Source organism: Chlorocebus sabaeus, chromosome X (assembly GCF_047675955.1).
Source record: "Chlorocebus sabaeus isolate Y175 chromosome X, mChlSab1.0.hap1, whole genome shotgun sequence".
NCBI classification, from domain to species: domain Eukaryota; kingdom Metazoa; phylum Chordata; class Mammalia; order Primates; family Cercopithecidae; genus Chlorocebus; species Chlorocebus sabaeus.
The window spans coordinates 127,912,532-127,937,531 of NC_132933.1; the positions used below are offsets into that span (position 1 = coordinate 127,912,532).

At 38.9% G+C, this 25,000-nt stretch overlaps 1 protein-coding gene across 1 annotated transcript in view; it reads right to left on the bottom strand.

Moving 5' to 3' along the window:
* POLA1 (DNA polymerase alpha 1, catalytic subunit) overlaps positions 1 to 25,000 on the bottom strand; it is a 305,080-nt gene that overhangs the window by 74,299 nt on the left and 205,781 nt on the right.

Here is a 25,000-nt window from a genome sequence, read left to right on the forward strand (position 1 = left end):
GTGGAGCGCTGGATATGAGCACTTTAAAGGGCTGCCAGGTAGTTCTAGTGGGCAGTCTGAGATGAGAACTGCTGTGCTACACACTACCTGCATTGGGGATACTTTTAGAACCATAGACTCTGATCCTTCTGATTTGGCTCAAGATCAAGGAATTTATGCTATCCAAATAGGCTGAGAAGTTTTCATGAGAATCATTTCTGAGGAAGATGCTTGCTTGTTTAAGCAAGTTATTTCAAGATTAGGATAGGATATATTTTCTGTTACATAAAATACAGGGCAGTGTTAAAGCTGACTTGCATTTTTTTTGGTCCTAAATTTTTTACTGAATTATAATAAAAAACACAAGAAGTACACAAATACTAGGTGTACGGCTTGATGCACAAAATGAACACATCTCTGTGATCAGTATGCAGAGCAAGAAACATTACTAGCACCCCAGAGGCCCCCTTGTTCCCCTATTCCCCATCTTCCCCTCAAAGCTAACAATAGATTTGCCTTTAAAACTTTATGTGTATGCAATCATACAGTTTGTGTTCTTTTCTTTCTTTTTTTTTTTTTGAGACAGAGTCTCGCTCTGTCGCCCAGGCTGGAGTGCAGTGGTGCGATCTCAGCTCACTGCAAGCTCCACCTCCCAGGTTCATGCCATTCTCCTGCCTCAGCCTCCTGAGTAGCTGGGACTACAGGCGCCCGCCACCATGCCCAGCTAATTTTTTTTGTTTTTTTTTGTTTTTTTTTTTAAAGTAGAGACGGGGTTTCACCATGTTGGCCAGGCTGATCTTGAACTCCTGACCTCAGGTGATCTGCCCGCCTCAGCCTCCCAGAGTGCTGGGATTACAGGCGTGAGCCACCGCGTCTGGCCATTTGTGTTCTTTTCTATTGGGTTTCTTTCTCTCTTTTTTATTTTTTATTTATTGCGAGACAGGGTCTCACTCTGTTGGCCATGCTGGAGTGCAGTGGCGCAATCATAGCTCATTGCAGCCTTGAACTCCTGGGCTCAAGTAATCCTCCCACTTAAGCCTCCCATGTAGCTGGCACCAGAGGCATGCCACCACACCCAGCTAATTTAAAAAAAAAAATTTTTAGTAGAGATGAGGTCTTGCTATGCTGCCCAGGCTGGTCTTGAACTCCTGAGCCACCACACCCAGCCTTCTTTTTCTCAACATTGTGTTTGGTGAGATTCATCTATGTTGTTCTGTGTAGCAGTCACTCATTTCTTCTCCTTCTTGTGAGTCCCAGCTACTCTGGAGGCTGAGGCAGCAGGACCGCTTGAACCCAGGAGGCGGACATTGTAGGGAGCTGAGATCACTCACGCCACTGCACTCCAGCCTGGGCAACAGAGCAAGACTCCATCTCAAAACAAACAAACAAACAAACAAAAGGAATGATGCTACTGTGAATACTCCTGTACATGTCTTTGAAGCACATATTAATATGTATCCTTTTCTGTTGATTACAGTTTGGAGGAGGGGAAATGTTGAGTCATAGGGCACACAAATGTTCAGTTTTAGTAGGTACTGTCAAACTGTTTTCTGAGGTGTCGATTTCAACCGACTTTCTTTTGAACTGGTTTGACAATACAGTCTTTTACTTTATATTTCTAAGATATTTGCATGGGAACATAACCAGTCTTTTCTCTCTCATTTGTAGGGACAGCAGAAATTGGCTAAGGTCATCTCTTAACACAACTTGCCCCTGACTTAAATTCCTTGAGGTATGAAGAGTTGGACTCATGACCTTAGAGATTATCCACAGCAAAATCTTAATCTCAAGTTATCACCCTCACACAACCCAGAACATGCAATGCAAGGCCTGCCTCCTTGCATCATCAACTGGTACATTCTCACTGATGTAAAATTCATTTTGGTGAAGCCTGAAAAATATCAAATAATGAAGGAAAATCAGCTGCCAAAAAACCCAAAATGTACCCCCAAAGTAAACACCACTGTTCTAGTAGAAGCATAGATAATCCAGCACTCACTATAACTGTAAAATATAATGAAGGTGTATTAAAACGCATTACTTTGCAAATGGTGAAGATACAGTTAAATCTAGGTATCATACCATATAGCAGATTCAGAGCTCTAAACCTCACTAGCACTGACAGAGATCATGAGGTACATGTCTAGAAATGAAAAACCAGCTTAGGATAGTCTTTGCTGAAAAATCCCTACTAGCACCCTCATCACACACAGGATGAAGTTCCAACCCTTCAGGTTCACTCTCACAAGTTTTCTATATGCCCCTCAACTGCCAGCCTGGCCATATACCCACGCCACCCTTATCACCATCCCCTGCTACAGTCAGGAAATGTATCCTTCCTTACTCCGCACCCTTGCTCAAGCAATTCCACCCCATTCAGGTCTATCATTCTCGTCTTGATTAAAGATTCAGTCAGTTCCTATCCACCTCATTAGACCTCACAGTCATCATCATCTTCATGAAGCCTTTTGTCCCTCTATAATTCTGTCTGTTCACTTTCCACCTTACAGACATAATTGCCTCTCCTGTGTCCACATGGCTCACTACACCCTCTGACCCAGAGCTCCCACCCCAAGTAGTCCTCACTGGTTTTGTCACCCCTTGAGCCTCCTAGGATGTGAGCTGCTGTGGGCAGAGACTACAGGTATTCCCCTCTGCAATGCTAGTACCTAGGACACAGCCTGGCATGTACCCAGTCCTCAACGAATATTTGTGGAAGAGATTCAGAAAATCTGTCTCACACCTCTCATTTAGCCTCGACATATTGCTTAATGATACAACACTAGCCCTTTGAATTGATTTCTGATGTGTCCTATGTGTATCTCCCCACGGAAGACTGGAATAGCAGAAAGACCATAGGCTTTGGGGTCAGACTGAATCTGGCTTGAAATTTAGCTCTACCACTAGAGGCTTGGGTGACCTTTGACAAACTGTTTAACATATTCACACCTCGATTTCTCCATCTGTAAAACAAGACTAACGTATCTTGGGAATGTTGTTAAAATAACAAGATACCATACAAAAAGCACCTAGCACCATGACTGCTACCAAGTACACAGTGGATATGTGATAGATCCTATACGTTTCCCAATTAGACTATAAGCTTCTAGAGGGTTTGATTTGTGCATCCAACACAATGCCATGCCAGCCATAGGTTCTCCAGAAAGTTTTGTCTAACGAACATGTCTAAATTCTTGAACATGAATGTCTCTTTTAAATGAATGCATTCAAAACTGCTATTTCTACAGCATTTTACTAAAGATACGCCTTCGAATTCCAGTATCGCTCAATTTCCATACACCTTTAGGCTTTATGTAAATTATTTATCTCGATTATGAAAAGGTTGAAATAAACTTTCTTGTTTTCCCTGCCACTCAATTACTTAGTTTTCTCGCCATTTTATTTGCAGTATCTATGTTAACTCAGCTATTTTGCAAATGTGGAACAACAGAGGGTGAAAAAATAAAATACTGGTTTGCCAACTCCACTGTACTTCTTTGCAAAGGAAATTATTTCCATAGGCTACAGAAATAACTTATTTGGATTACTTCAATTAGTTCTAATACAAAACATTGCCACCACTTCATTAATCAGCCGCTTGTGAGGGTTACTTTTCCAAGAAGTCTTTTTGGTAATTTGATTAGAAAGAATGGTGGTGCACATTATCATCTGATTCAGTATGTCCATCAAGTAGACAATTTACGGCAAGTTCTTGATAACGATGGGCTTAAAAAACACACAGTAATTTCTTCATTTCAGAATCCTTTTTTTTGTAAAGATGAAGTTATTTTTCAAAGTCTTTGGCAACACACGTTGCTGAATAAGCATCAGGAAATATTTCAGTGCTTTAAGAGGCATTTCACTCTTTCCCTCTCCCCACAGACAACCCCCCCCCCACGAATGATGCAGTAATTAAAACCTAATTATTATCTTCATTTTAAACAAAACCTAAAGTGAATACCAATTAATAACAACATACTAATGAGCATCTGCTGTGATGAAATTGAATATGAATGTGCTGCAAATTTCGGGTAATTTATTTTTTTTAGGGGAAGTGCCACTGGTCGCATTCTGCTGTTAGAAGATTATATAGAATGTACACCATTTTCTATCAAGTCGTTCTGCACATGGCAATTTCCATCTGAGGAGACACGGCTGGCTTCAACACTGCAGATGTTGAAATAGCCAAATATTGGCCATGGGGTCCTCACTGGGACTGAGGACAATTCTAGGACTCTATCTTGAATTTACTGCCCTCCCTACAAAAGGTTTTCTTAATGTCATTATTTCTAGGTTAACCTAATGTCAAAAAAAGATTGAATTTGTCCTCTCTTACATGTAAGCATGTATCAATATCTCAATGAAAATTTAAATATAAATTTCAAACCAGAAGAAACAATAACATAAAAATCAAGGTTTGTAAGTCATACCCTTGGATTCCACTGGAACTTTAAGATGGTCTAGAAATGTTTATGGATGCTTAAGTTGGAGACACCCTTAAAACCTCGAAGTGCTGAGACAGTCGGCCAAGTTCAGATTTATTAATAGTACCACATCACGAAGTAAAATGTAGTGGTAGAATGAGGCTCTATAGATTAGCTTCGAACTCCCTATCTATGGTATGAATGGGTAGGGCTAGATTAGTGTTGTTCAAATATGTACTATTTGTGGGCCTCAGGGGCTTCTTCATTTATTAAAGTATATATTCATTAAAAAATTTTAAAGGTTCACTCACATGTACTACATACCAACTTTTAAGACCTTTAAGACCCCAATATATTAACTGGTGTTCTCACTGACAGACTTGTAAAAAACAAAGTGAAAACAGACATCTATATTGAAAAAATATTTTTGTTTTATAGATGGGAATTCTGCATGAAATCTTATTTGGAAAAAATGGGGCCAGAAACAGTGGCTCACGCCTGTAATTGTAGGGCTTTGGGAGGCTGACGTGCAGGGTCGTTTGAGGCCAAGAGTTTGGGACCAGCCTGGGCTACATAGCGAGACACTCTCTCTACAAAAAAATAAAAATAAACTAGTTGGGTATGATAGTGCATGTCTGTAGTCCCAGCTACTTGGGAGGCTGAGGCAGGAGGACCTCCTTGAGTCCAGGAATTCGAGGCTGCAGTGAGCTATGTTCATGCCACTGTACTCCAATGTGGGTGACACAAAGAGATCCTGTCTCAAAAAAAACGGGGGTTTTCTTGGATTCAGTAATTTCTAGGATTTCTTTTCAGATCTAAACTGGATGAAAAACTGCAACGTGACTTTGTCTTCTTATTGGCCAAAAAAAGCCACTTGTCCCTCTTCCCTGGCACATTATCTTGTTAAAATAAAAATTCTCTATTAATTTCCCATTCCACCTCCATCCACAAAAAAAAAAAAAAAAAAAAGGCAAAACTGACATCTGGAATGTTTGGTCAGCTTTCGAATATCTTAATAACTGGTCCCTTGGTGCTATGATAAACAAATATCAACAGTGACTAAAATAAATATACATGGCTACTATAAATACATTGGAGTAACATCAGGATGAAAACTTAACCTTTTAATTTGATCTGAATGTTAAGGTGCTTTCTGGGTTAGGTGACATCTCAGAAGTTGTTCCGCTTCATATGAAAACGTAGGATAAGTTAAAGTTAGCCTACTCTCATAGCATGAGCCACCCGTACTCATCAGAAAGACAACTATTCATTCATTTAACATACTGAGAATCTACTACATGCCAAGGCACTCTTCCAGCTGCTAGGGCTACATCAGGGGACAAGAGAAAAACATTGAAAGATTGCAGAAGCTTACAGTCTGGTGTGGGTACATCTTCTCCAATACTGTGACACAGTTAAATGTGGATATTTCCATTTATACACCCCACTCTTCATGTCAACCACTGTCTTTCTATAATTTTTAACGGCATGTATCACCTTTCATTTTCTAACAGAATAATTTGTGTTTTAGTTCCGATGCTACACTGAGAGGTATTTGATGGTCATATTCATTTTTTTATTCCTGACAATATTTTTATCAAAATGCTTGTTCAATAACTAAATGAATTACTCTGCTAAACAATAAAAAAAAAAAAATCACAACCCTTGCACTTGCATAGCATGTGATATTTTTCAAAGCATTCGATCCTCAAAACATCTCTGTGAGGTCAGGAGAAACTGGGATTATTTGCTTTATTTTACAAAGTTCCTCAAAGTGAAGTCATCTGTTTATAATACTAGATCTGGTCAGTAAATGGGGTAGCTATGGTTTGTTTGAAACCTCTTAGAAAAACTGGTAGTCAAAATTAGAATGATTATTCATAGCTAGAATCGAGAAGGCTGCATATTTTTATTTCCAAACATCATCTCACTTCTTGGCATGAAATGCTGGTCTAGGATTGAGCAAGATAAAATAAAGTCCATATATGCATGTTATATATGGATTAAATCACAATATGCTAAAGGAGGGGCTTAATGAAGTTTAGCACGATAGATTAATGTCAATTTGACACTTTCTAGTTTTCAGAGCACTCTCCTTCGCATTAGTTTCTCCCATTTGATCCTCAATATGTGGGCTACCTATTCTGATTATTCTCATTTTACAGATAAGAAAGTTGAGACTCAAAGAGGTTACTGGGCTTGCCTTAGGTCATGCAGCTAGTAAGTGGCAGAGCTAACGCTTGATGCCAGGTTTTCAGTGTCCAAGCCCCTTGATCTTTTTATTATGCCACTTTTCATTGATGCATTTTCAACTATGTCATTCTGTGTTAATCAGTTCTTTTGTGGCCAGTTTTCAACCTGACATACTTGCTTTGTGTGCCAGAGACAGTCCATTTATATGCACCTGGTACCTCCCTCACACAGGTTACAATGATGTCACATTCAGGGTATAGTTCACTATAGGTCAAAGTGGCTGAAGCACAGGGCCACAAAAAAAGCCACGGGCCTGGGGGCTAGAGGCAAAGCCTGCAATGAGAAACTGACCAAGCCAAATAGACAAGTTTTCCAATGTGTACCATTGTTGTGCTAGGGACCCAACATCTAACTGTGTCGACTTAATTTCATAATTCTTGTTCTTCATTCCGAGAAGCACCTTTAGAAATGGCACCTTTGATTAAAAAGATGTCAAAATTTGTGGGGGAGATGGCTGGGCTCAGTGGTTCATGCCTGTAATCCCAGAACTTTGGGAGGCCAAGGTGGGAGGATCATCTGAGGTCAGGCATCTGAGACCATCTCGGCCAACATAGTGAAACCCCATCTCTACTAAAAATACAAAAATTAGCCGGGCGTGCTGGCACACACCTGTAGTTCCAGCTACTTGGGAGGCTGAGGCAGGAGAATTGGTTGAATCTGGGAGGTGGAGACTGTAGTGAGCTGAGATCGTGACACTGTACTCCAGCCCAGGCGACAGAGTGAGACTCTGTCTCAAAAAATAAATAAATAAATAAAATTTAAAAAAATTGGGGAGGGAGAGCATTAGGAAAATATGCGTGTTGGGCTTAATACCTAGGTTGATAGGTGCAGCAAACCACCATGGCACACATTCACCTATGTAACAAACTTGCACATCCTGTACATGTAACCCAGAACTTAAAATAAAAATTGAAATTATAAAAAAGAAAAACGTCAAAATTTGAGTTCCTAGAAGTAAAATTTATGTTCCACAGTCTATGTATATACTTGAATAAGTGTTCATCTGGCTTTAGAAATTCCTAACAGAACATCAAGAGGCTTTCTCAGTTTTACAAATGAAAAAACTGAGGCTCAGAGGGGCCAAGTAACCTCTCATTTGTAAATGGCGGGGAGGTGGGGGGGCGGGGGAAGGGGAGACATGACCTCAAGACACGGTCAAGAAGATTGAATGAGATAATGTATAGGAAACAGTAGAGTATCTGGCATAAAATTAGCACTAAGTAAATGGCAGTGAGTACTGTAACTATTTATTAGCTATGAACATTTGTCTTTGGGAAGTTTCCTGAGATAAACAGACACTTGTAAGAACTTAATCTGGCATAGAGAGAATCAGGAGGCTAGCAGAATAAGTTCTTTAGAAGAAAGGTGCTAAGTAAAGTCAAGGTATTTTAAACTACTACATGTAAAAATACAAAATGAGACAAGTATAGTGTGGTGGTTAAGAGCACACACTCTGGAACCAGACTCTGTTCAAATCCTAGCTCTACTTCTTAATTAATTAAATGTGTGGTCTTGGGCAAGATATCTGCTATAATTTGGATGTCTGTCTCCTCCAAATCTCATGTTGAAATTTGATCCCCAGTGTTGGAGGAGGGACCTAATGGTTTTTTGATCATGGCAGTAGATCTCTCATGAATAGATTACTGCCCTAAGGGGAGGAGTGGCTAAGTGAGTTCTTACTCTATTAATTCCCTTTAGATCAGGTTGTTAAAAAGAGCCTCACACCTCCCCTCCTCTCTCTCTCACTTTTCTCACCATGTGATCTCTACACAGCCAGCTCTCCTTCACCTTCCCCCAAAAGGGGAAGCAGCCCGAGGCCCTCATCTGATACAAATGTCCAATCTTGTCTTGAAGTTCTCCAGACATCAGAATCACGAGTCAAATAAACCTCTTTTCTTTATAAATCACTCAGACTCAGGTATTCTTTCATATTAATAGTAATGTGAAGTAGATAAAGACAGCATCTAACCACTGTTTCCTCATCTGTAAAACAGGAATAACAACAGTGCCTCATAGGATTATGGTGCACATTAAATGAGTTTAAATAGAGGAAATGCTTGGAACAGTGCCTGAAACATAGTAGCTGGTATATGTTTGCTTTAAATCTTTTGGGGGGGGGGGGTTAAATTTGGCTACAACAAACCTTTAATGTATCCCTACTGTCTTTGCTTTGTTCTAGACTGTTTGTCAGTCTATAATGAGGTTATATCCCTTATAAGCTACTATGAAACAAATGTAGCCATGAATGTAGTTTTAGTGACTAATAGTTTCATAGAACAGCATAGACTCACATATGTAACAATACAATTTTCAAAAATGATGCCTAGGAATATTCAACAAATGGTGTGCTTTTTTTTTGTTTTTTTTTTTTTTGGTGGTGGTGGGTGGGGTGTGTATCAGTTATTCTTTAACGGAAAGTGTAGAGGCAGATTTTGGAGAGCCCTTTGCTCACTATCCTCAAACTCTGCTTTTTGGTATCATTTGGTCTCACATTAATGATAACAGGCATACTGATAATATAATGATAATAACAGATATAAAATAGTTAATTGTGTGGCTTCTAGAGTTGGACAGACTGCTTCAAATTGTGGTCATTTAACCTCTCGAAGCCTTGGTTTACCCAGCTGTAAAATACCCATCAGAATGTTGTAAGGATTAAGTAAGACAATACATATAAAGTGTTTGGCAAAAGTCTACTATCTGGCACATGGTAAGCCCTCAATTCACATTAACTATGTCCTCCTATTTCATTCAGACTTAATTCTTGTCAATGTTCAGTTCTACTGGTCAGACTACATTTGGCCATTATCCTGTTCTAGCCAGCTCAGTCAATGAAATACATTCATACAGCCCACCCCTAAATATGGCTGCTAGGCTCTGAGGACACAGACTCTCTATCTTAACTAGCCATCACATAATGAGAGATAAGCAGTAATTCTCTAAGAGATCATTTAGTGGAGTCCATTGGTTTGGACTTTCTTTAGGAAATTTCGGATAGCTATTAACATAATTTAGTTACTGAATCATGGTAGAGGTCTTGTGACTTTCCTCCATGATATTGTGAATAAGTAGTTATTCAGTAACAAGTAATTGTAGGTATAGTTTCAAATATCAGCAAATTAAATTTCAAAAACCAAAGAAAAAGTAATAAAATAAAGGGTATTAACATACATGCATGTGTAATTCACTAATTCCTTGTCTAAATTCTTCCAATTTGCCAGGACGATAATGGAACTGCAAAAACAGAGCCAACAAAAAAAATGACTTGGCTGCTTTTTGCCTTTTTTTTTTTTTTCTTTTCAGATGGAGTCTCACTCTGTCACCCAGTCTGGAGTGCAGTGGCGCAATCTCAGCTCACTGCAACCTTCACCTCCTAGGTTCAAGCAATTCTCCTGCCTCAGCTTCCCGAGTAGCTGGGATTACAGGCATGCACCACCATGTCCAGCTAATTTTTCCATTTTTAGTAGAGACGGGGTTTCACTATGTTGGCCAGGCTGGTCTCGAACTCCTGACTTCAAGTGATCCACCATGTCCAGCCTGCCTTTTCATGTTAGAAATTAAAGTGTTAGAAACTTGTTTAATTAGAAACTAGGTTTGCTTGTATACAAGATCTGGTCTTTCCCATTGAAAGCTTACCTACGCTGCTTTCTACACGCAATAGAAAACAAAACTATTCTACAGAGAAGTATTTAAAAAATACAAAAAACAAATTGGCTAATGCATCTTCCTTGGAATAAAATGCATAGCCATGAATGTGTTCTCTCTTACTACTTTCCCCTAAAGAAAGGAAACACTCAGTTCCTGTAATTTTTATCTTAAGCTTTTGCAACTCAAAAAATTGTTTGGAAAAATCAGAAAAACAAAAAAACCTGCCCATGCTAAACATCTTCCCAGTCTAGGTCTCAAAGTATGGGAAGTCCTGTGATAATATATCCCATTGATGTTCTCTGTCCTCTTTTAAAAATTGTTCTCAGTGGCCAGGCGTGGTGGCTCATGCCTGTAATCCCAGCACTTTGGGAGGCTGAGGCAGGTGGATCACCTGAGGTCAGGAGTTCGAGACCAGCCTGGCCAACATGGTGAAACCTTGTCTACTAATAATACAAAAATTAGCCGGGTGTAGTAGTGCAAATCTGTAATCCCAGCTACTTGGAGGCTGAGGCAGGAGAATCACTTGAACCTGGAGGCGGAGGTTGCAGTGAGCCAAGATCGTGCCACTGCACTCCAGCCTGAGCGACACAGCGAGACTCCGTTTCAAAAAAAAAGAAAAAAGTTCTCAGGTGCTTGTGATAGGCCTCATTCCAGCCTCAACATATTCAGATGCCATTCCACTGTAAATTTTCTGTCTTACCTATCTATCGTCCTCTATCTGGGATTTGAACAGAAGGTTCAAGGATCAACAACATAGGAATTCTTCAACTCCCAAGCCTATGTTATGCCAGTATCTTATCTGATTCCTTGGCAGTCTGTATTAACATTAAAGTGTTTTGTTTCTTCTGCAATCCTCTTGGCTCTAATTGTCCCATAATTTTCTATGACTATAACAGAAGTGCCTCAATCTGAGCTCTAGCAGGTCTGTTTCTCTGAAATCATTTTTTACTGCCCATTTATCTCATTTGAAGGTCTGGCACATTAGTCAGTACACACCGTGGCACTCAATTACTCTGAGACAGATAATCCATGTCCTCATTCTTCCCCTTTTCTGCCTTAGCCACTTCACTTCTCAGCAGTTTTTCCAAAGGCAAAGTAAGATAAAGTAATACATCCCCTGAAATATGGTACTGACCCATAGAAGGTATTCAATAAACACTATTCCAATGTTGACAAATAAAGCATGAAATCAGCCAAATTTTGCTGTTAGCAACACTCAAAGTTTAGAGGGATGGGAAGTGGGGATGACTGGTTAAAAACTGAAGTTCTAATTATCTGTGAATTTCATTTGTCCAGGTGAGTGGTGTTCACAATATATTCTTAGTAATATAACCCCCTTTTTTAGATAAGCTTTTATAGAGCAACCTCATATATAAAACAAATAAAAATAGAAATACTCCAGGAATGTTTTTATATAGGGCCTGGGGCCTCATCCACAGAATGCAGCTTCAAACACTTTTTAATGCTAGTAAAAAATTCCACAAAGTGTATCAAGAATTTAGGAACTAGAGCTTTAGGCTCTTCAACATAGCCCAGTTAATTTTGTGAAGAAAAGAAAAGAGCAAATTGATATATCATCAAGTGAAGATGAGTATGTGAATTTGCTAAGCCTAATATGAAATGGTATACAATCACAGCCATTATAAAATAAAATAATAGGAAAGAAAATATCTTTATTGGAATATTGTTCCCCTTCAGAATTGTAATAGGTGGGTGGGGCTTAAGCAGAAGCCATTGGAGGCAGTTTGAGCCTTCAGTCATCTGCAGGCCTGTAGGAGGTCCCACCTGCCAATGACTCCACTGTAATCTATTTCACCTTGCTCACATATACTGTTTAACATTTGTAAATGCAAAATAACCTTAACCAGTAATTTTAAACCAGGAGAACAAAAGGAACTTGATTGAAACTAATTTACATTTTCAATTATTATTACAAAATTTAGAAACTGTGCTCTTTTTTTGTGTGGTCTGTTTGTTTTTAAATGATCTCCCTTAACCCATAGGAAGGGATGGTTGAAAGGGGTTCCAGAATGCTGGCTGTAGTGAAATAAAGAGAAAACAAATCAGGATAGAGTCTGTTTTTCCCTATGATGCTATCTATGCTCCCCCTGGATAAATAAAATAATGATAACTTTAAACAAATCGATGTCTATGTTGCATAAAAGAATGTGGAACTACTGTTGTCAAAACACACTCTGCTTCACAAATCCAGATTTTCCTATTCAAAATGCTGTCATGTTTTTAAGGCTTTACATTCTTATTTGAAGGGCTAGAACTTGCATGAGAGGCCTGACACTCTGATGTCCAAATCTATTCTATCAATTTTTAGGAATGACTTTCCTTTTTTTTTTTTTTTTTCTGCAGAGGGTGGCGGGGGAGATGTTTTACTTTCACAAATGTGCTTTAGCAAAGATAATATGAATGTTTTGTTCCTTTCTCATAGTTGGATACTTGTTCCTTGGTATGGATTCCCGGCCAAAAAGTTTAGCAGGGGCTCCCAGTGACATTTATTTAGGTGTGCCTTGTCTTCAGTGTGGCAGTTTTGGGAATTACCTTCTGATGATCTCAATGTTGGACATTCACAGAAGTTCTTGAAGCAGAATTATATCTTATCAGGCCATGGAAATTCTACTAAAAAAATCTTACTTTAAAAATTATTGCATAGTAAAACTGGTGGGGCACAGTTCTACAATTTTTTTTTTTTTTGAGACAGGGTCTCACTATGTTGCCCAGGCTAGTCTCAAGCGATCTTCCCACCTCAGCCTCACGAGTAGCTGAGATTAAAGGCACATGCTAGTGTGCCTGGCTCAGTATCATGACTTTTTAAAAAAAATTATTATTTTTTGAGATGGAGTTTCACTCTTGTCACCCAGGCTGGAGTGCAATGGTGCGATCTGGGCTCACTGCAACCTCTGCCTCCTGGGTTCAAGTGATTCTCCTGCCTCAGCCTCCCAAGTAGCTGGAATTACACGTGCATGCCACCACGCCTGGCTAATTTCAGTATTTTTAATAGAGACGGGGTTTTACTATCTTGGCCAGGCTGGTCTCGAACTCCTGACCTTGGGTGATCCGCCTGCCTCGGCCTCCCAAAATGTTGAGATAACAGGTGTGAGCCACCATGCCCGGCTTACCATAACTGTTCTTTTTTTTTTTTTTTTTTTTGAGACAGAGTTTTGCTCTTGTTGCCCAGGCTGGAGTGCAACGGCGCGATCTCGGCTCACTGCAACCTCCGCCTCCTGGGTGGGTGTAAGTGATTCTCCTGCCTCAGCCTCCCGAGTAGCTGGGATTACAAGTGCCCGCCACCATGCCCAGCTAATTTTTTATGTTTTTTAGTAGAGACGGGGTTTCACCATGTTGGCCAGGCTGGTCTTGAACTCTTGACCTCAGGTGATCTGCCCACCTCGGCCTCCCAAAGTGCTGGGATTACATGCGTGAGCCACCGCACCTGGCCTTGCCATGACTTTTTAAACACACGTAACACACCACAATCAGGCTGAAGAATAGTCCCACCATGCTTCAAACAACCCCTCAAGCTGCCCCTTTGCAGTCACACCATTCTCTAACCCATGACAACCACTCTTCTGTTCTCTACATTATTATAGTTTATTTTCAAGAAATGGAATCATACAGAATGTAGCCTTGAGTCTTGGCTTCTTTCACTCAGCATAATGCCTCTGCTATTCATCCAAGTTGTTGGGTGTATCAGTAGTATCTTCCTTTATATTGCTGAGCAATATTCCAGGGTATGAAAGTACCACAGTTTCTTTATAGTTGTTTCCAGTTTCAGGCTCTTACGAATTCAGCTACTATAAACATTCATGTATGAATTCAGGTATTTGTATGAACATAAGTTTGTACTTTTCTAGGGTAAATACACAGGAGCAGGACTGCTGGGTCATATGTTAAGTGTTTATTATTACTCTTTATAAGCAAGTGTTAACCTTTTCTGGGGTGGTGATACCACTTTACATTCCCACCAGCAACGTATGAGGGTGCCTGTTGTTTTGCATCCTCACCAGCTTTTGGTATTGTCAGTATTTTGTATTTTAGCCATTCTAATAGGTTGGGAACCATATCTTGTTCACAGTTTTATTATTATTTATTTTTTAATTTTTGAGGCAGGGTCTCACTCTGTCACCCAGGCTGGAGTGCAGTGGCACAGTCACTGCTCACTGCAGCCTCAACCTCCTAAAGTGTTGGGGTTACAGATATGAGCCATTGTACCCAGCCTTTGTCAAGGTTTTAATTTGCATCTCCCTGATGCTAGTGATGTTAAACATCTTTTCACATGTTTGTCATCCTTATATTTCCTATGGTGAAGAATCCATTCAAGTCTTTTGTTTATTTTTAAATTGGATTGCTTGTTTTACTATTTTGATAGTTCTTTATATATACTGGATACAGGACCTTTGTTAGATATGTAATTTGAAAACATTTTCTTCCAATCTGTGGAGGTCATTGCCTTAATAGTGTCTTTTGCAGATCAAAGGTTTTTAATTTTGATGAAGTCCAGGTGATCAACATTTTTCTTTTATGGATCATTTTAGTCCCATGTCTAAGAACGCTTTGCCTAACCCTAGGTTAGGCAAAAATATTTTCTCTTATGCATTACTTCTTAAGTTTTATAGCTTTACATTTAGACCTATGATATATTTAGAGCTAATTTTTGTATCAGGTATGAGCTTTAGGTCAAGGTTCATTTTTTTCTGCATATGGATATCCACTCTTTCCATCACCACTTGTTGAAAGGACTATTCTTTCTCCATTAAATTGCTTTTGCATGTTTGCTAAAAATCAAATGGCCACACTTGTGAGAGTCTATTCTCTCTATTCTCTTCTATTGGTCTTCGTGCCTATTATTTTGCCAACTCCACAGTCTTGATTACTATAGCTTTGTAGTAAGTATTAAAGCTATGTATTGATTCCTCCAACGTTCTCCTTTTTTGCTTTCTTCTTAACTATAAATACAATTTATTTAATAGACATAACATTGGACTATTGAGGTTATCTGTTCCATCTTGGATGAGTTTTAGGGTTTATGGTTTTCAAGGAATTGATCCATTATGTTTAAATTGTCAAATATGTGGAGTATTCCCTTATTATTTTTAAAAGAAGTCCATGGGGGTCTAGAATTCTGGATAGTGCTGATTTGTATCTTCTTTTTATCTTTGTCAGTCTTGCTAGAGGCTTATCAATTTTATTGATCTTTCCAAGTACAGATTTTAGTTTCATTGATTTTCTCTATTTTCCTGTGTTCAATTTCATTGCTTTCTGGTCTCATCTTTACCATTTCCTTCCCTCGGCTTGCTTTGGCTTTTACTCTTCTTTTTCTATTTTTTAAGGTGCAAACTCAGGGTATTTACTTGAGATCTTTCTTTTCTCCTCATATAAACATTTAATACTATCAATTTTCCTCTAAGCATTGCTTTAGCTGCATCATCCTACTTTGTTCAGGCTTTTACTTTCTCCTTTATTCATCTGATTCTAACAGCCTGATTATTTAATACTTATCTGTCAAATTAACTGGCTGATTTTTATCAACTGAGTGAATATACCAATACCTTAAAACTTGTTATTTGAGTTTTTTACTGATTTTGTGTATTCATGATGAATAAATGAGCATTGGTAACTGACCTACTTTGTGTTACAGTACACATCACAGTATATATTGTGGTTTTCACTGTCTGATATTTTCATTTTCACCCAGTTCAAAATATTTTCAAATTTTTCTTAATACCTCCTTTGACCCACAGATTATTGAGAAGTGTGCTATTTAATTTCCAAGTACTTGAAGATTTTCCTGTCATTGCTCTTTTGATTTCTAAAATTTAATTCCAATATGGTTCAAGAATATAATTTGTGTGATTTCAATTTTTAAAAATTCATTAAGGTTTTATAACCCAGAATATGGTCTCTTGTTGAATGTTCCATGTACACTTGAAAAGAATGTGGATGGTGTTACTGTTGGATAGCATGTTTTATAAATATTAATCAGATTAAGTTGTCAGTTCTTCTATATCCCTGATTTTATGTCCAGCATTTCTATCAAATGTTCAGAGAGTAGTGTTACGCTTGCCAAGTGTAATTGTGGATTATCTATTTCTCCTTTCCTTTCTGCCAATTTTTGCTTCAGGTATTCTGAACCTCTGTTGTTAGGTGCATATGCAATTAGAATTATTCGTTGTTCTTGGTGACTTAGCTCTTTTGTCATTATGTAGTATTCCTCTTTAGCTCTAATTATTTTCTTTAACCTGAAGTCTAATTTTCTGCTACTAATATATTCACTCTAACTTCCTTTTGATTAGTGTTTGCATGGTATGTCTTTTGCCATTTTCTACTTTTAATGCACCAATATTCTTCTACTTTAAAGTGAGTTTCTTGAAGGCAGCTTAGAGTTGCATCATTTAAAAAAGTCATTTTGGGGCTACCATTTTATTATTTATTTTCTGTTTATTCCTTCCTCTTTCCCATTTCCTGCCCTCTTCTTAGTTATGTGAACATTGCAAATTTTATTATACTTTAGCTATTATTGGATTTTGACATCTCTTTATATAGTCTATACATTAGAATGTCAATGTACATACTTAGAATTAAAATTTTACCACTTCAAGTGGAATGCAAAAACACATATAGACCCCATTTCCCTCTCTCTTTATGCTGTAGTTGTCTCTATATTACATCTATGTACATTGAAAACCTCATCAGACAATGCTGTAATTTCTGTTTTCAACTGTAAAACATATTTCAACAAACTCAAGAGGAGAAAAATAGTCTATTATACTTCCCATTTTTGTTGCTCTTCCATCATCCATGATGTTCCAAGTTTCCTCCAGTATTCATTTCCCCTCTCTCTGAATAACTTCCTTTAGTAATTCTCAGAGGTGGTCGGCTGGCAATGAACTATCCTACTCATCTGAGAATGTCTTTCTTTCACTTTTACTCCTAAAGAGTATTTTTTGCTGGATATAGAAATTTGTGTTGATAATTGTTAAAACACTTCCAAAATGTTCCACTTCCTCTGGCCTCCATGGTTTCTGATGAGAAATATATCATCATTTAAATCATTTTTTCTTGTATATGTCATTTTTCTCTGGCTTTCAGAATTTTTTGTTTTAAACAATTTGATTATGGTTTACCTGGGAATAAATTTATTTTATCCTGTTTGGGGTTCTGAGCTTTTTAAATCTGTAAATTCATGTTTTCTGCCCAACTCAGGAAGCTTCAAATATTATTTCTTAAAATAATTTTTTGGCCCTATGGTCCTTCTTTCTTTGGTATTCCAATGACATGAGTGTTAGATTTTTGTTATTGTTCTGCAGGTCCTTGAGGCTCTGTTCTTTTTTCCCCCTCCCAATCTTTTCCCCTCTCTTCTGTATACTGGATAATTTCTTTTATTCTCTTTAACAGGCTGGAATGCAATGGCATGATCTTGGCTCACTGCAACCTCCGACTCCTGGGTTTAAACAATTCTCGTGCCTCAGCCTCCTGAGTAGCTGGGTGACAAGCAAGTACCACCACGCCCACCTAAGTTTTAAAAAAATTTCTAGTAGAGATGAGGTTTCACCATGTTGTCCAGGCTGGTCTTGAACTCCTGGCCTCAAGTGAACTGTCCGGCTTGGCCTCCCAAAGTGCTGGGATTTACAGGTATGAGGAACCATGCCTGGTCTACACTGGATAATTTCTATTGATCTATCTTCAAGCTCATCTACTCTTTCTCCTGTCGTCTCCATTCTGTGATTGAGCCCACTAAGTTTTTTGCTTCGGTAATTATATTTTTTGCTTCTAATATATCCATTTGACTCTTCCTTGCATCTTCTATTTTTTTTTCCCCCCCAGGAGGGTGGGGACCATTATGAGGGTTTCCAACCACTCTGTGAGTTAAAAAAAAGAAAAATTATTTCAATAGTTTTTGGGGGTACAGGTGGTTTTTGGTTACAGGGATAAGTTCTTTAGTGGTAATTTCTGAGATTATGATGCACCTGTCACGGAAGCATTGTAAACTGTACCCAATGTATAGTCTTTTATTCCTCACCCCCTCCATCCTTCCCCCAAGTCTCCAAAGTCCATTGTATCATTCTTATGCCTTTGCATCCTCATAGTTTAGCTCCCCCTTATAAGTGGGAACATACCCACTTATTAAGTGAGAACATACGATACTTGATTTTCCATTCCTGAGTTACTTCGCTTAGAATAATGGCCTTCAGTCCCATCCAAGTTGCTACAAAGGCCACTATTTCATTCCGTTTTATGGTTGAGTAGTATTCCATGGTGTATATATACCACATTTTCTTTATCTACTCGTTGGTTCATGGGCATTTATGTTGGTTCCATATTTTTGCAATTGGAAATTGTGGTGCTATAAACAAGCATGTGCATGTATCTTCCATATAATGACTTCTTTTCCTCTGGGTAGATACCCAGCAGTGGGATTGCTGGTTCAAACGGTATTATACTTTTAGTTCTTTAAGGAGTCTCCATACTGTTTTCCACAGAGGTTATACTAGTGTATATTCCCATCAGCAGTATAAGAATGTTCCCTTTTCACCACATCCATGCCAACATCTATTTATTTTCTGACTTTTAAATTATGGCCAGTCTTGCAGCAGTAAGGTGTTATCTTATTGTGGTTTCATTTGCATTTCCCTGATAATTTACATGCTACATTTCTTTGTTGAGATTTTCTATTTTTCCATTCATTTAAAAAGTGTTGGCCAGGCGCAGTGGCTGATGCCTGTAATCCTAGCACTTTGGGAGGCTTAGGCAGGTGGATCATCTGAGGTCAGGAGTTCAAGACCAGCCTGGCCAACATGGCAAAACTCTGTCTCTACTAAAAATACAAAAATTAGCCGGGTGTGGTGGCGAGTGCCTATAATCCCAGTTACTCGGGAGGCTGAGGCAGAAGAATCGCTTGAGCCCAGGGAACGGAGGTTGCCATGAGTGGAGATCACACCACTTCACTCCAGCCTGCGTGAAAGAGCGAAACTCTGTCTCAAAAAAAAAAAAAAAAAAAAAAAAAAAGTGTTCCCCATTACTTGTTGGAACATTTGGATAATAACTGCCTTAGAGTCTTTATCATATAATTCTAATATTATTGTCATTTCAGCATTGGCATCTTTTGGCTCGTGTTCCATCTCCTCCCGCCCCCCTCTCCAGCAATCTGTGATTTTCCTGGTTCTATCTTACAGAATTATATCCTGGACATTTTAAATAGTATGAGTCTCAGGGTCTTCTTTCAATCCTATGAAAATTGTTAGTATTTTCATTTTAGCAGGCAACTGACTTCATTGCTGTAAGCTCCAATCCACTTTCTGTGTTGCCAGTGTGTCAGTTCAGCTGTCAAAACTTTTGCGGAATTTTTTGGATCTGTCTCCTCTGTGCACTATTAGGTAGTCAATCTGGGTTCTGGGTGGTGGTTTTTATTTCAGTTCTCCATGCCTTTGGTATGTTGATTAGGATTAGACCCTTTCTTTCCTTCCATAGGCCCAGAAGTTCATTAAAAACTTTTATTTATTTATTTATTTATTTTTGAGACAGAGTCTTGCTCTGTTGCCCAGGCTGGAGTGCAGTGGCACGATCTCGGCTCACTGTAACCTCTGCCTCCTGTTTTCAAATGATTTTCCTGCCTCAGCATCCCAAGTAGCTGGGATCACAGGTGCGTGCCAGCACGCTGGCTAATGCTTGTCTTTTTAGTAGAGACAGGGTTTTGCCATGTTGGCCAGGCTGGTCTCGAACTCCTGACCTCAAGTGATCCTCCTGCCTTGGCCTCCCAAAGTGCTGGGATTACAGACATGAGTCACTGCACTCGACTCATAAACAACTTTATGGGGCCAGTTTCCCTAAGGCTTTCTCTGTCATCTTCCTAGTACCTTCTAGTTCCCTGCAGGTAACTACTGTTTTCAGTCCTCCAGTCAGAAAGCTGTGTCTTTAGTTATTCAACTTGTCATGTATTTTTGTGACTGTACTCCAATTAGGACCAATGGATAGGAAGAAAGAGAAAGAGAGGATTCAGGAAAGAGATTTCCCTTCCTTGGAATTCTGGCTGCTGCTGACTCTCACTGCAGCTTCTGTTGCCACCATAAGGTTACTTGAAGACTGATGCATGAATGCATGAAGGAAAAAAAAAAGAAAAAAAAAAAAAAGAAAGCCATGGGGATTTCTACATTCTCTGGGTGTTACCTTTGCCACTACTTGCTTTTCCTGGAGTTCGCTGTCTATAGCTTGGTGCCCACACTTGGTTTTATGCTGTGTTGCATTTAGGCAGGGGAATATCAGTGGACAAAATGGCAAATTTACTGCTGGTTTAAAGGTACTTGAAATCTGGTCATTGGTAGGCACAGTGGCTCAAGCCTGTAATTGTAGCACTTTGGGAGATCGAGGTGTGCTTGAGCTCAGGAGTTTGAGATCAGCCTAGGCAACATAGCAAGACCTCATCTCTACTAAAAACAACAACAAAAAAAACTAGCCAGTCATGGTGCCAAGTGCCTGTGCTCCCAGCTACTTGGGAGGCTGAGGCAGGAGGAACACTGGAGCCCAGGAGACTGAGACCACAGTGCGCCTTGATCATACCACTGCACTCCGCCTTGCTGACAGAGTAAGATCCTGTCTTAAAAAAAAAAAAAAAGAAAAAGAAAAAAGAAATCCGGTCTTCATCTTTAACCTACCTGCTACTGTCTACTTTTCAGTCTTCATGTAACTGCTCCATGCATGCTGTCCAGGTTTTACAGTTGCTTTGGATTGGAGACAATAAGAACTATTCTTACTCCATCTTAACCTGGAACCAAAATGCTGGTAGAATTTGATGCTAGGGTTTTCATCTTCTGGGACTACTTCCCCAATCCATGTTCACAACTTTGTTTACAATCTGGATCAAAATTTTTATATTCTAAGAAGTCTTACCTTGCTAACTACTTTACCCTATCTCTTCAGCATTGATGTATTAATTCTATATGTTGTTATATTTTAAGAACTGTTGTTTTGCTTCAAAAGTCTGTGCTTAGTTCCCCATATTCAAGCTGTATAAAGGCAGAACCCATTGTTTCAAAATGTTTTTTGTTTCCCACATCCCAGACCAGGATCCTGGAGATAGACAATATTCAATAAGTTTAATTACCTGGTTGACAGATGTTCCAATCAGTCTTTCTAAAAATAAGAGTGTCTTTGTACATTATGAGAACGAAGAGAAAACAATAAAGCAGGGAGACAGTTAAGGTGCTGGTTAATCATCAAGACAAAACGAGGTACAGTGGGTTCTGCTACAGTGCTTGTTTTGAATATGAAAATTTATTCCAGTGCCATTGATATATCACGAACAGTTTGAACATAACATGAATTTCGTGTTTGCTCGTGCATGATTTTGTCTGAAAGAAATATTAGGTGAATGCAGGAAACTGCGCCCAAGCTATACAGGAATATATAAAACACACACACGCAAATACCTCAAACATCAACCAGTTACCTCAGTTCACTGTGCTACACTCACCAACATCTGGTGTTTGTTACAACTTTCCTTCCAATTTCAGATAACCTTCCATTCTCTACGTCACCATGACTCACAGCTGCAATCCTTCTGAGTCCACTTTCACAAGCAAACTTTAGGTCTTTTTCAGGGTAAAGTATCATATTTATCGTAATATTTATATATTTCTTAGCTACTGAAGATATGTAAAACTATGTCACTGTTTTCATTTATGTTCCTATATCCTTTTTCATGTGTCACTGATGAAGTTTTTTGTGTGTTGCCCTAACCTTTCCGATTTTCCATAAACTGTGTGGTTGTCATTATGTGATTTTCCATAGCTTAGTAATTTTTAGGAACACATACATTGCATTATAGGACAGCGAGTGTAAAGAAAGAGGAGAGGGAAGACTGGTGGAAGGACAAGGCATAAGGATACAAACAAGGAACAGAATATGGAGCATACTCTCAATATTTTCTTAATTTCAAGATTTGCCCTAGAAGATTTTCCTCTAACCTATAACCATCCAAAAAGAAAGGCATAGTCTGACACCACTAAACTGGAGTCTAACAGTCACATGATAGAATAGTTTGCTCTAAAGATTCAACTTCAATTTCCTGTTTCTAAGGCCATACAGCCTCCTAAGGCTGTTTTCGTAATACTGGAGCATCTTCTAAATAGATTGTGTAGAGAAAGAGAAGAAGGCACCAAATCCTCTACCTTCTAAGCAGAAGCACAGAGAAGGGACTGACAAGAATGTCTTCCTGCCTCCTCAACTTCACCTATTTATATCCTACTGATCCTACCAGTCTTAGTTTACATCTCACTTTTTCTATGCAATCTTCTCTTATCATCTCCTCTAACTACTTATGTACATGTTTACACTAAAAATTAGTACAGCAGTTGTTAATTACTTCCCACAACCCCTTCAACACACCTGCATATGAACACACACCCATCTGAGACAATGGCTCATTCCAGCTGTGATTCTCATGACTTTCAGGGATCTGTACATACATGTACAGGGGTGTGTGTGTGTGTGTGTGCATGCGTGCGCGTGCAGAGGGGTTTCTCTGGTTCTGTAATTTTGCCTCATTGGCTAGACTGTGAGCTGAAAGTCAAACACAACTCACTTTTTTCCCCTAAAGTCTGTTAAGAGTACAGATACTGCTATGCTATATGGAGTCCACAGGCAAGATGTTACTTTTAGGTGAATAATTAAATACATTAGAATTCAATTGAGAATTATTAGCCTGTAAGAAGGAATCCCTCCTCCATTTCCTTCTATATAATGTCACAGGGGAAGAAGGATTGGAGTAGCAAATCCTATCAGTTTTAGCTTTAAAATGCATCAAGAATCTAACCACTTCTCACAAATTCCCTTCTATTCCTTGGGCCAAGCTACCATCAACATATTTTGCCTAAATTACAGCAGTCAAAGCAGCCAACTTAGTCAGATCATGCACTGTTCTGCAGAGAATTCCCGAATAGCCACCCATTTCCCCTAGCATATATACTAAAGTCCTTACAATGGCTTACATGGCCCTTCACAGTCTGTCTCCACCCTCCGCCCAAACTCTCTCATCTTACCTCTTTTGGCCTCCCCATCCTTCCCTTTTCTCTTGCTACACTGGCCCTTTTCCTATCCTTTAAATATGCCAAGCACCCTCCTATCTTAGGCCCTTTATACTAGCTCTTCCAGGCCCCTTATACATGCCCTTCCTCTTTATATCTGCAATGCCCACTGTTTCACATCCCTTTGGCCTTTGCTTACTATTACTGTTTTAAGGAGAACTTCCCTAGATAACCTACATAAATTAGCAACCCCCACTTGTGCCAGTCCCTTTCTTACTCACACAGCTGAATTCTTCTCCACAGTACTATGTCATCACCTGCCATGTCATATAATTATTATTTATTATCTGTCTCCCTACACTGGAATGTAAGTTCCATGAGGACAGGAACTTAGTTTTTCATTCCTGCTGTATACCTTACTGGCTGTATCAGTGTTGGTAAGGAGTAGGTGCTCACTAAATTTCTGAATGAATTTGGAGTATGTGATACGTAACATTATTTATAACTATGACCTCAAAGCATAAAATGATCTCTGCTTGGCATTCTAAGGAGACATAGCCCATATCAAGGTTATGTCTGAAGGAAGAAATAATATAAAAATTATCAAGGATATAAGAAAGATTTTAGACTCCGAAATCCTATTTCACAGTTAAAGAGTGCTGTCCTAAAACCTAGGAGGATTTGGAAACCTCAGTTTCTACCATTCAGTACCTCTGCAAAGCCTTCAGGACTGCCAACAAACAAGCTTTGCACTACATTGCATAGAAGTAGGAAGGTAAATGCAGGAACAATGAAGGACAGCACAGAGGGCCTGCACCATTCGGCACCCTTCCTTGAAGCAGTGGAAATGCATCTGCCTACATCTTTGGTGGTCCTGTTGAATGTTGAACTATACATCCCCAAATGCCTTGCAAAATTTTGTTACAGCATTTCACAGTGTCACTTTCACAAAGTAAAATTTCAGTGTTTGTGATTATACTGAACCGATGTGGTGTTGGTGAAGAATGTTCTGCCCTTATTCTGCATAGCAACTCCTGTATGTTTACCCAGACTATGTTTGTATTAACCAGGTCTGGCTTTCCAGTGAGTTCCTTGTGTTTCTAAAATGAGAAACAGAGAGCCACACAATGTACAGCCTTAAAAATAAAATTCTGCAGGGTGAGTGAAAGACAATATATCGTCTAAATATAAATTCTAATTTCAGCATGTGGTTTTGCTATTTTTAATCCCCATGGTATTTCAGACCCCCTTCAGTCAGTGTTCAAGGCTGTATAACAGCTTATTGGTCACCGATGAGTACTTCAAACATCAAGGCTAACAAATATAAAATTTGAGCAGAAAATGAACTTCAAAAACCCACATATTCCTACCCAAAGACAAATGTCCGTCTTCCACTAAAACAACAACTTGGAAAATACATTAAACACTTTGCATAAGCTCTGAATAATTTATCATATACAAAAACCAATCAGCAGGTGAACCAAGGGGGGATATTCTCTTATAGGACACAAAAAACATTAGGTAACTTAAAAACATTTTTAGTTAAAAAGCTAAAAATTAAGAGCAAAGAAAATAAAGTAAAAAAGAACACCCAAATGACTAATAAAAATTCCATTAAGAAGGCATAAGACGGCAGAAAGGGTCTCGTGCCAACAGGTTAATATA